Raw genomic sequence first — 11,969 nt, 5'->3', positions numbered from 1 at the left:
AGTATCGGTATCGGATACGGTATCCGATACCGATTCGCTGGTTGCCTGAAGTATCGGTGCATTCGAGGATACCAGTCTAGCTCAAGGCTAGCTTATACAATCATGCAACGGAATTACAGTATTATCTTGTGGCATTCATTTCACAGCTAAACGTTGAGTATAGCATCATAACCCTACTTCGTGTCTCTCCTTCGATACAGACAATCCTGCAACATGATATGTTACAGCATCAAGATACCTTACAGCCATAAGAGCATCTCCAGCCGCGCCCCCAACAGGCCCCCACGGCCGTTTTTAGCACCGGCGCCGAAAATTCGGCCCAGTCGCGCCCCCAGGAGCCCGTTTTTCGTCGGTTAGGCCCGAAACTGGCGTCGGCGGACCCAGGCCGAACCCGGCGCGCCGGGGGGCGCCGGGGCGATTGATTTTGGCACGAACAAACAACGGGCCCGCCGAGTCAGCGACCCCGCCTCGTCAGCAACCCCGCCTCGTCGTCCTCAACGCCTCGGTTTCCCGCGAGGAATCAATGCCAAGGCTGCCGCCGGTCAGCCTTCCATTGATTCCTCAAGGGCGACGCCGCCCGCCACGCGTACACACGACGCCGTCCCCGACCACTATATAAAGCAGCGCCTCCCTCGCCGGTGGCCGCACCCGCCCGTAGGCCCCTCTCTCCCCATGCACAGCCGCGGCCGACCTCTCTCCTCTTCCCCTCTTCCCGTTCGCAGCCGCGACAATGGGCGGGAGGTTCCCCGGCGATGGGGCGGCGGCCAATGGCTTCGGCCGCCGCTCGCTGCATGAGTGGGAGGCCTACCTCCTGCACGAGGCGAACATCCCGGCGCCTCCCGACATGCACGAGCCGGGGCGGTGGAGGCTTAGCGCCGGGGGCGTCCCCATCCCCCCGCTGCCCGATGTCACCACGCGCCCCGACTACTTCGCCGACAAGGTCGAGCGCGTGCGGGCGTCGCTGCCGGAGGAGCAGCGGGCCCTCCCGGAGTACGCCACCGGCAACCACCGGGCGTGGGCGGTGTACTTCGAACATCGGCTGGCCTCCGCCAACAATGCGCCGGTCGTGCGGGGGACGAAGAACAGCGACGACCGCCTCCTGTGGTGGGGCGTCCCCGGCCGCACGCTCCACGCCGTCCTCCTATTGGGGAACGTAGTAATTTCAAAAAAATTCCTACGCACACACAAGATCATGGTGATGCATAGCAACGAGAGGGGAGAGTGTCGTCCACGTACCCTCGTAGACCGTAAGCAGAAGCGTTATGACAACGCGGTTGATGTAGTCGTATGTCTTCATGATCGACCGATCCTAGTACCGAACGTACGTCACCTCCGCGATCCGCACCCGTTCAGCTCGGTGACGTCCCACGAACTCACGATCCAATAGAGCTTCGAGGGAGAGTTCCGTCAGCACGACAGCGTGATGACGGTGTTGATGAAGCTATCGATGAAGGGCTTCGCAGCACCGCTACGATATGACCGAGGTGGATTATGGTAGAGGGGGGCACCACACACGGCTAAAAGATCAGTGATCAATTTGTGTGTCTCTAGGGTGCCCCCTCCCCCATATATAAAGGAGTGGATGAGGGGGAGGGCCAGCCCTCTATGGCGCGCCCTGGAGGAGTCCTACTCCCACCGGGAGTAGGATTCCCCCCTTCCCTAGTTGGACTAGGAGAGAAGGAAGGGGGGGAGAGGGAGGAAGGAAAGGGGGGCGCCGCCTCCCTCGTAGGGACCATGCTACCTCTTGAGCATGCGTTGGTTTTCCCTTGAAAAGGAAATGGTGATGCAGCAAAGTAGCGTAAGTATTTCCCTCAGTTTTTGAGAACCAAGGTATCAATCCAGTAGGAGGCCACACGCAAATCCCTCGTACCTACACAAACAAATAAGAACCTTGCAACCAACGCGATAAAGGGGTTGTCAATCCCTTCACGACCACTTGCAAAAGTGAGATCTGATAGAGATGATAAGATAATATTTTCGGTATTTTTATGAGAAAGATTAAAAGTAAAGATTGCAAAATAAACGGCGACAGAAATAGCTAGTTGACGGGAGATTAATATGATGGAAAATAGACCCGGGGGCCATAAGTTTCACTAGTGGCTTCTCTCAAGATAGCATAAGTATTACAGTGGGTGAACAAATTACTCTCGAGTAATTGATAGAAAAGTGCATAATTATGAGAATATCTAGGCATGATCATGTATATAGGCATCACGTCCGCGACAAGTAGACCGACTCCTGCCTGCATCTACTACTATTACTCCACACATCGACTGTTATCCAGCATGCATCTAGAGTATTAAGTTCATAAGAACAGAGTAACGTATTAGGTAAGATGACATGATGTAGAGGGATAAACTCAAGAAATATGATATAAACCCCATCTTTTTATCCTCGATGGAAACAATACAATACGTGTCATTTCCCCTACTGTCACTGGGATCGAGCACCGCATGATTGAACCCAAAGCTAAGCACTTCTCTCATTGCAAGAAAGATCAATCTAGTAGGCCAAACCAAACTGATAATTCAAAGAGACTTGCAAAGATAACCAATCATACATAAAAGAATTCAGAGAAGATTCAAATATTGTTCATAAATAATCTTGATCATAAACCCACAATTCATCGGATCTCAACAAACACACCGCAAAAAGAGTTACATCGAATAGATCTCCAAGAAGATCGAGGAGAACTTTGTATTGAGATCCAAAGAGAGAGAAGAAGCCATCTAGCTAATAACTATGGACCCGAAGGTCTGTGGTAAACTACTCACACATCATCAGAGAGGCTATGGTGTTGATGTAGAAGCCCTCCGTGATCGATGCCCCCTCCGGCGGAGCGCCGGAAAAGGCCCCAAGATGGGATCTCACGGGTACAGAAGGTTGCGGCAGTGGAATTAGGTTTTCGTGGTGCTCCTCGATGGTTTCGGGGTACGTAGGTATATATAGGAGGAAGAAGTAGGTCGGTGGAGCCACGAGGGGCCCATGAGGGTGGAGGGCGCGCCCCCTACCTCGTGGCCACCTTGTTCGTTTCTTGACGTCCACTCTAAGTCCTCTGGATCACGTTTGTTCCAAAAATCACGCTCCCGAAGGTTTCATTCCGTTTGGACTCTGTTTGATATTCCTTTTCTGCGAAACACTGAAATAGGCAAAAAAACAGCAATTTGCACTGGGCCTTGGGTTAATAGGTTAGTCCCAAAAATAATATGAAAGTGTATAAATAAGCCCATTAAACATCCAAAACAAAATATATAATAGCATGGAGCAATCAAAAATTATAGATACGTTGGAGACGTATCAAGCATCCCCAAGCTTAATTCCTGCTCGTCCTCGAGTAGGTAAATGATAAAAACAGAATTTTTGATGTGGAATGCTACCTAGCATATTTCTCAATGTAATTTTCTCTATTGTGGCATGAATTTTCAGATCCGAAAGATTCAAGATAAAAGTTTAGTATTAACATAAAAATAATAATACTTCAAGCATGCTAACCAAGAAATTATGTCTTCTCAAAATAACATAGCCAAAGAAAGCTTATCCCTACAAAATCATATAGTTTGGCTATGCTTCACTTTCGTCACACAAAATGCTCTCATCATGCACAACCCCGATGACAAGCCAAGCAATTGTTTCATACTTAGCCTTTTCAAACTCTTTCAACTTTTACGCAATATATGAGCGCGAGCCATGGACATAGCACTATGGGTGGAATAAAATATAATGATTGAGGTTGTGTGAGAAGAAAAAAAGGGAGAAAGTCTCACATTGACGCGGCTAATCAACGGGCTATGGAGATGCCCATCAATTGATGCCAATGCAAGGAGTAGGGATTGCCATGCAACGGATGCACTAGAGCTATAAATATATGAAAGCTCAACAAAATAAACTAAGTGGGTGTGCATCCAACTTGCTTGCTCACGAAGACCTAGGGCATTTGAGGAAGCCCATTGTTGGAATATACAAGCCAAGTTCTATAATGTAAAATTCCCACTAGTATATGAAAGCGAAAAAATAGGAGACTCTCTATCATGAAGATCATGGTGCTATTTTGAAGCACAAGTGCGGTAAAAGGATAGCATTGTCCCTTCTCTCTTTTTCTCTCATTTTTTTATTTTTTTATTTGGGCCTTCTTCTTTTTTTCGTCCGGAGTCTCATCCCGACTTGTGGGGGAATCATAGTCTCCATCATCCTTTCCTCACTTGGGACAATGCTCTAATAATAATGGTCATCACACTTTTATTTACTTACAACTCAAAGATTACAACTCAATACTTAGAACAAAATATGCCTTTATGTGAATGCCTCCGGCGGTGTACCGGGATATGCAATGAATCAAGAGTGACATGTATGAAAGAATTATAATGGTGGCTTTGCCACAAATACGATGTCAACTACATGATCATGCAAAGCAATATGACAATGATGATGCGTGTCATAATAAACGGAACGGTGGAAAGTTGCATGGCAATATATCTCGGAATGGCTATGGAAATGCCATAATAGGTAGGTATGGTGGCTGTTTTGAGGAAGATATAAGGAGGTTTATGTGTGATAGAGCGTATCATATCACGGGGTTTGGATGCATCGGCGAAGTTTGCACCAACTCTCAAGGTGAGAAAGGGCAATGCACGGTACCGAAGAGGCTAGCAATGATGGAAGGGTGAGAGTGCGTATAATCCATGGACTCAACATTAGCCATAAAGAAATCACATACTTATTGCAAAAATCTTCAAGTCATCAAAACCAAGCAATACGCGCATGCTCCTAGGGGGATAGATTGGTAGGAAAAGACCATCGCTCGTCCCCGACCGTCACTCATAAGGAAAGCAATCAAAGAACACCTCATGCTTCAAATTTGTCACACAACGTTTACCATACGTGCATGCTACGGGACTTGGAAACTTCAACACAAGTATTTCTCAATTTCACAATTGCTCAACTAGCACACCTCTAATATTACCACCTTTATATCTCAAAACAACTATCAAGTATCAAACTTCTGTTAGTATTCAATGCACTTTGTAAACTACCATGCTGTTCTAAAGGACTCTCAAAATAATATAAGTGAAGCATGAGAGATCAATAATTTCTATAAAATATAACCACCACCATGCTCTAAAAGATATAAGTGAAGCACTAGAGCAAAATTGTTTAGCTCAAAAGATATAAGTGAAGCACATAGAGTATTCTAATAAATTTTGATTAATGTGTGTCTCTCTCAAATGGTGTGTACAGCAAGGATGATTGTGGTGAACTAAAAAGCAAAGACTCAAATCATACAAGACGCTCCAAGCAAAACACATATCATGTGGTGAATAAAAATATAGCTTCAAGTAAAGTTACCGATGGACAAAGACAAAAGAGGGGATGCCTTCCGGGGCATCCCCAAGCTTAGGCTTTTGGGTTGTCCTTAGATTTTACCTTGGGGTGCCTTGGTCATCCCCAAGCTTAGGTTCTTGCCACTCCTTGTTCCATAGTCCATCAAATCTTTACCCAAAACTTGAAAACTTCACAACACAAAACTTAATAGAAAATCTCGTGAGCTCCATTAGCGAAAGAAAACAAAACACCACTTCAAGGTACTGTAATGAACTCATTCTTTATTTATATTGGTGTTAAACCTACTGTATTCCAACTTTTCTATGGTTCATAAACTCCATTACTAGCCATAGATTCATCAAAATAAGCAAAAAACACACGAAAAAGGGAATCTGTCAAAAACAGAACAGTCTGTAGTAATCTGTAACTAACGCAAACTTCTGGAACTCCAAAAGTTCTAAAAATTGCTGGGCGTGAGGAATTTATCTATTAATCATATTCAAAAAGAATCAACTAAATATCACTCTCCAGTAAAAAGTTGTAGCTAATCTCGTGAGCGCTAAAGTTTCTGTTTTTTCAGCAAGATCGCAAAGATATTCCCCAAGTCTTCCCAAAGGTTCTACTTGGCAAAAACACTAATTAAAACACAAACCACATCTAAACAGAAGCTAGATGGATTATTTATTAAATAACAGCAAGTAAAAATATTGGGTTGTCTCCCAACAAGCGCTTTTCTTTAAAGCCTTTTAGCTAGGCATTGATAACTTTAGTGATGCTCACATAAAAGACAAGAATTGAAGCGCAAAGATAACATCATAAAACACATGACAAACACATCTAAGTCTAACATACTTCCTATGCATAGGCATATTATAAGCAAACAAATTTGCAAGGCAAGCAAAAACTAGCATATGCAAGGAAGCGGAAAGAAACAATAGCAATCTCAACATAACGAGAGGTAATTTAGTAAAATGAAAATTTCTACAATCATATTTTCCTCTCTCATAATAGTTATATGTAGGATCGTAAGAAAATTCAATAAAATATCTATCACATAAAATATTTTCGACACGATCCACATGCATGCAAAGTTGACACTCTTCCAAAATAGTGGGATTAACATTAACTAAAGTCATGACCTCTCCAAACCCACTTTTATCAAAAATTTCATAAGATTGAACATTCTCCAAATATGTGGGATCTAAAGTTGAAACTCTTCCAAACCCACTTTCAATATTATTGCAAACATTATCAATCTCATATTCATCATTGGGCTTAAATAAATTTTCAAGATCATAAGAAGAATCACCCCAATCATGATCATTGCAACAAGTAGTAGACATAGCAAACTTAGCATCCCCAAGCTTAGGGTTTTGCATATCATTAACACAATTGACATTAATGGAATTTATAATAACATCATTGCAATCATGCTTTTTATTCAAAGATCTATCATGAATCACTTCATAAAGCACTTCATCACAATTTTCAGATTCACGGATTTCAAGCAAAACCTTATAAAGATAATCTAGTGCACAAAACTCACTAGCAATTGGTTCATCATAATTGGATCTCTTAAAAATATTAGCAAGCGGATGAGGATCCATAAATCTTAGGTTCTCTGTTTAGCAATAAATAAACAACTATTCCAACCAAACGAGCAAACGAGCCAAGTAAGACATCAAAGCAAACGAAAAGACGAACAGAAGAAGGGTGAATAAAATGGCAAGGGTGAAGTGGGGGAGAGGAAAACGAGAGGCAAATGGCAAATAATGTAATGCGAGGGATAAGAGTTTGTCATGGGTACTTGGTATGTCTTGACTTGTGCGTAGACTCCGCGGCAACGGCGCCAGAAATCCTTCTTGCTACCTCTTGAGCATGCGTTGGTTTCCCCTTGAAGAGGAAAGGGTGATGCAGCAAAGTAGCGTAAGTATTTCCCTCAGTTTTTGAGAACCAAGGTATCAATCCAGTAGGAGGCCACATGCAAGTCCCTCGTACCTACACAAACAAATAAGAACCTTGCAACCAACGCGATAAAGGGGTTGTCAATCCCTTCACGGCCACTTGTAAAAGTGAGATCTGATAGAGATGATAAGATAATATTTTTGGTATTTTTATGATAAAGATTAAAAGTAAAGATTGCAAAATAAACGGCGACAGAAATAGCTAGTTGACGGGAGATTAATATGATGGAAGTCCCGGGGGCCATAGGTTTCACTAGTGGCTTCTCTCAAGATAGCATAAGTATTACGGTGGGTGAGCAAATTATTGTCGAGCAATTGATAGAAAAGTGCATAATTATGAGAATATCTAGGCATGATCATGTATATAGGCATCACGTTCGCGACAAGTAGACCGACTCCTGCCTGCATGTACTACTATTACTCCACACATCGACCGCTATCCAGCATGCATCTAGAGTATTAAGTTCATAAGAACAGAGTAACGCATTAGGTAAGATGACATGATGTAGAGGGATAACGTATTAAGTTCATAATTAAGTTCATACGTAGGTATATATAGGTGGAAGAAGTTGGTCGGTGGAGCCACGAGGGGCCCACGAGGGTGGAGGGCGCGCCCAGGGGGGTAGGCGCGCCCCTGCCTCGTGGCCACCTCGTTCGTTTCTTGACGTCCACTCCAAGTCCTCTGGATCACGTTTGTTCCAAAAATCACGCTCCCGAAGGTTTCATTCCGTTTGGACTCCGTTTGATATTCCTTTTCTGCGAAACACTAAAATAGGCAAAAAAAAACAGCATACACCGGGCAGGGGTCCAGCAGGGGCGGCCACATGAAGGAGGAGAAGGAAGACGAGGAGAACGGCGATGGCGGCGACTTCGCCGCGCTCAGCGCGTTCTTCGGCCTGTAGTTGCGGCCTTTTTTAAGTATTTAACTTTGCTATGAAAAAACTATTTAAGTCGCCAAGTAATGTCATGTTTGCCAAATTTTAGCCGAATCTTTGTCCCTTTGGCCGAATTTTAGCCGAACCTTTGTTCAAAAAACTTTAAGTAAGGCGTCTGGGGGCGACCCTGGGGCCGGCGGCTGGAAATCCGAAAGCCCCCAAACCGATTTTAGCGCTGGTTCGCCCCCAGGCGGCGATTTTACGAGCCCCCTGGGGGGGGCAACGGCTGGAGATGCTCTAAGGGTCAATACATCGAATGGCAAATTTCACTTGAATGAAATATAAGCAAATCTAAATTATGTTCTTGGGACAAGTGGTGGCTGGTTTCATTTGCAGAAAGCAGTAATACTTGTATTCTATCTAAGGTGGATCTACTTTTCACATAGGACTCTTGACACGGGGTAAGGCAGTAATAGCATTAATGTTGTGTACTATCTAAGGTGGATCTAAAGCGATAATAGTTGGTTGGTGCAGCTAGCTTGGCTCGGGGACGACGGGGGCGACGGCGGCGGAAATCTTCAGGTGAAGACACTCTCGTCGATTCCAAGCGCTCCTTGCATGCAGCTAGGTCAGGCATGCACGTGTGGACCCGAGAAACACAAGAGACAAATTGGGGTGCTCGGGTTCGTGCTCACCTTCCCGACGTCGAGCTCGCGGCGACGACAATGCTCGACTCTCAACGGATTCGAGCTCTGGGGGAAGCGTTGGAGGCGTGAAGGATGTCTGGCAGGTGCGCCTGGATGTGGTGAAGGTGTTAGTGGGGTGGCTTACAGAAATTTGGCTGGCGGCGGCTCTAGCAGAAGGCGGACGCGGTAGGTTCACGAAGGCGCAACCTAACGGCGATGGACGACATAAGTTGGGGCAAAATCGAGATGAGCTCGTGGGGTTCTTATAGGACATGGTCTCGAGCTCGGGTCGTGTGGGGAGTGGCCGGACGTGCGATCATGGGCGCGGTAAATGCAGGATCATGGAAGGGAGGTTTTCGGTCGGGAGGTTGATGACAAGGCGACGTGGTGCGTCCTGGGGCGCTGGATCTTCATAACACGGATGGTCGACGTGCTCCCGTACTGGTTCGGGCGAGTTAGCAAGGCTAGCTTGCTGAGCCGGCCGGCTAGGCTTGTTGGGGAACGTAGTAATTTAAAAAAATTTCCTACGCACACGCAAGATCATGGTGATGCATAGCAACGAGAGGGGAGAGTGTTGTCCACGTACCCTCGTAGACTGACAGCGGAAGCGTTATCACAACGCGGTTGATGTAGTCGTACGTCTTCACGATCCGACCGATCAAGTACCGAACGTACGGCACCTCCGAGTTCTACACACGTTCAGCTCGATGACGTCCCTCGAACTCCGATCCAGCCGAGTGTTGAGGGAGAGTTTCGTCAGCACGACGGCGTGGTGACGATGATGATGTTCCACCGACGCAGGGCTTCGCCTAAGCTCCGCAACGGTATTATCGAGGTGTAATATGGTGGAGGGGGGCACCGCACACGGCTAAGAGATCTCAAGGATCAATTGTTGTGTCTCTGGGGTGCCCCCTGCCCCCGTATATAAAGGAGCAAGGGGGAGGCAGCCGGCCAAGGGGAGAGGCACGCCATAGGGGGGGAGTCCTACTCCCACCGGGAGTAGGACTCCTCCTTTCCTTGTGGGAGTAGGAGAAGGGAAGGGGGAAGGAGAAAGAAGGAAGGGTGCGCCCCCCTTCCCTAGTCCAATTCGGACCAAACCATGGGGAGGGGTGCGGCCACCTTTTGAGGCCTTTCTCTCCTTTCCCGTATGGCCCATTAAGGCCCAATACGAATTCCCGTAACTCTCCGGTACTCCGAAAAATACCTGAATCACTCGGAACCTTTCCGAAGTCCGAATATAGTCGTCCAATATATCGATCTTTACGTCTCGACCATTTCGAGACTCCTCGTCATATCCCCGATCTCATCCGGGACTCCGAACTCCTTCGGTACATCAAAACTCAATAAAACTGTCATCGTAACGTTAAGCGTGCGGACCCTACGGGTTCGAGAACTATGTAGACATGACCGAGACACGTCTCCGGTCAATAACCAATAGCGGGACCTGGATGCCCATATTGGCTCCCACATATTCTACGAAGATCTTTATCGGTCAGACCGCATAACAACATACGTTGTTCCCTTTGTCACCGGTATGTTACTTGCCCGAGATTTGATCGTCGGTATCTCGATACCTAGTTCAATCTCGTTACCGGCAAGTCTCTTTACTCGTTCCGTAACACATCATCCCGCAACTAACTCATTAGTCACAATGCTTGCAAGGCTTATAGTGATGTGCATTACCGAGTGGGCCCAGAGATACCTCTCCGACAATTGGAGTGACAAATCCTAATCTCGAAATACGCCAACCCAACAAGTACCTTTGGAGACACCTGTAGAGCACCTTTATAATCACCCATTTACGTTGTGACGTTTGGTAGCACACAAAGTGTTCCTCCGGTAAACGGGAGTTGCATAATCTCATAGTCATAGGAACATGTATAAGTCATGAAGAAAGCAATAGCAACATACTAAACGATCGAGTGCTAAGCTAACGGAATGGGTCAAGTCAATCACGTCATTCTCCTAATGAGGTGATCTCGTTAATCAAATGACAACTTATGTCTATGGCTAGGAAACATAACCATCTTTGATTGACGAGCTAGTCAAGGAGGCATACTAGTGACACTCTGTTTGTCTATATATTCACACATGTATTATGTTTCCGGTTAATACAATTCTAGCATGAATAATAAACATTTATCATGATACAAGGAAATAAATAATACTTTATTATTGCCTCTAGGGCATATTTCCTTCAAGGCTGGCGGGCTCAACTAGCTTTTTTACTTTCCTTTTTTTTCCTTTTTCCCGTTTTGCATTTCCGTCTTCATTTTACCATTTGAATGTCAAAATTATTTAAATTCAAACTTGCTCTAAAATCATCTGAGAAAATTAATATAAGGTCAAATCAATATTTAAGGCTTATGAAAAAAATCCTGCCAAAATTAAATTTAACCCCTTTTAAAATTATTCCCTTTTTATTTTTGAATTGATTCAGAAATTAAAATGATTAAAACCCTTTTGGGACAAATAACAGAGGCACAAAATATTTTGGGGACTTATGAAAAGTAATTTTCAGTCCAAATTAAATATTTTAATTGTCACCCTTTTTGGGATACCAATTTATTTCCCAAAATTATTTAGGGTTCAATTTAATTACCAATTTTTATTTAGGGTTTCAAATTAATATCCGATATTTATGGAAATTAGTTCCAACCCAAAAAATAAACAAAAGGTCACAACCTTTCTGTGAGCTCAATTTTTGGTTTTATGAATAATCCCTAAATTACAATTTAGGGTTTTGAATAATTCCAGTGTTTTATTTGAGGCATATTTCGATAGAAAAATCAACTCCTAGTCAAAACTAGCTATGCTCCCCTGCAAAAAAAAAACTAGCTATGCTCAAGCAAACTTTGAAAAGTAAGTTTTATTCCCTCTGATTTATTTTTCTACATTCCAAGTTTGGGAATAACTTAGCATGTGACAAAATTGGTTGGTCAAAATTTTTGTAGTTTCATACATAGCGTACCACATATCTTCTATCTTCAAATGTATAATGATATGGATTTTACTGCATATCTTCTATCTTCGTACACTTTTTTTTGCAGCTTTATAAAACATTATTTAGTTTCAAAAGTATACTGATAGGCCAAAGTAGCACTTGTTATTGCTATTCTGGCAGT

This window comes from Aegilops tauschii, chromosome 4 (genome assembly GCF_002575655.3).
Source record: "Aegilops tauschii subsp. strangulata cultivar AL8/78 chromosome 4, Aet v6.0, whole genome shotgun sequence".
NCBI lineage: Eukaryota > Viridiplantae > Streptophyta > Magnoliopsida > Poales > Poaceae > Aegilops > Aegilops tauschii.
Note: the sequence above shows the minus strand (reverse complement) of the source record.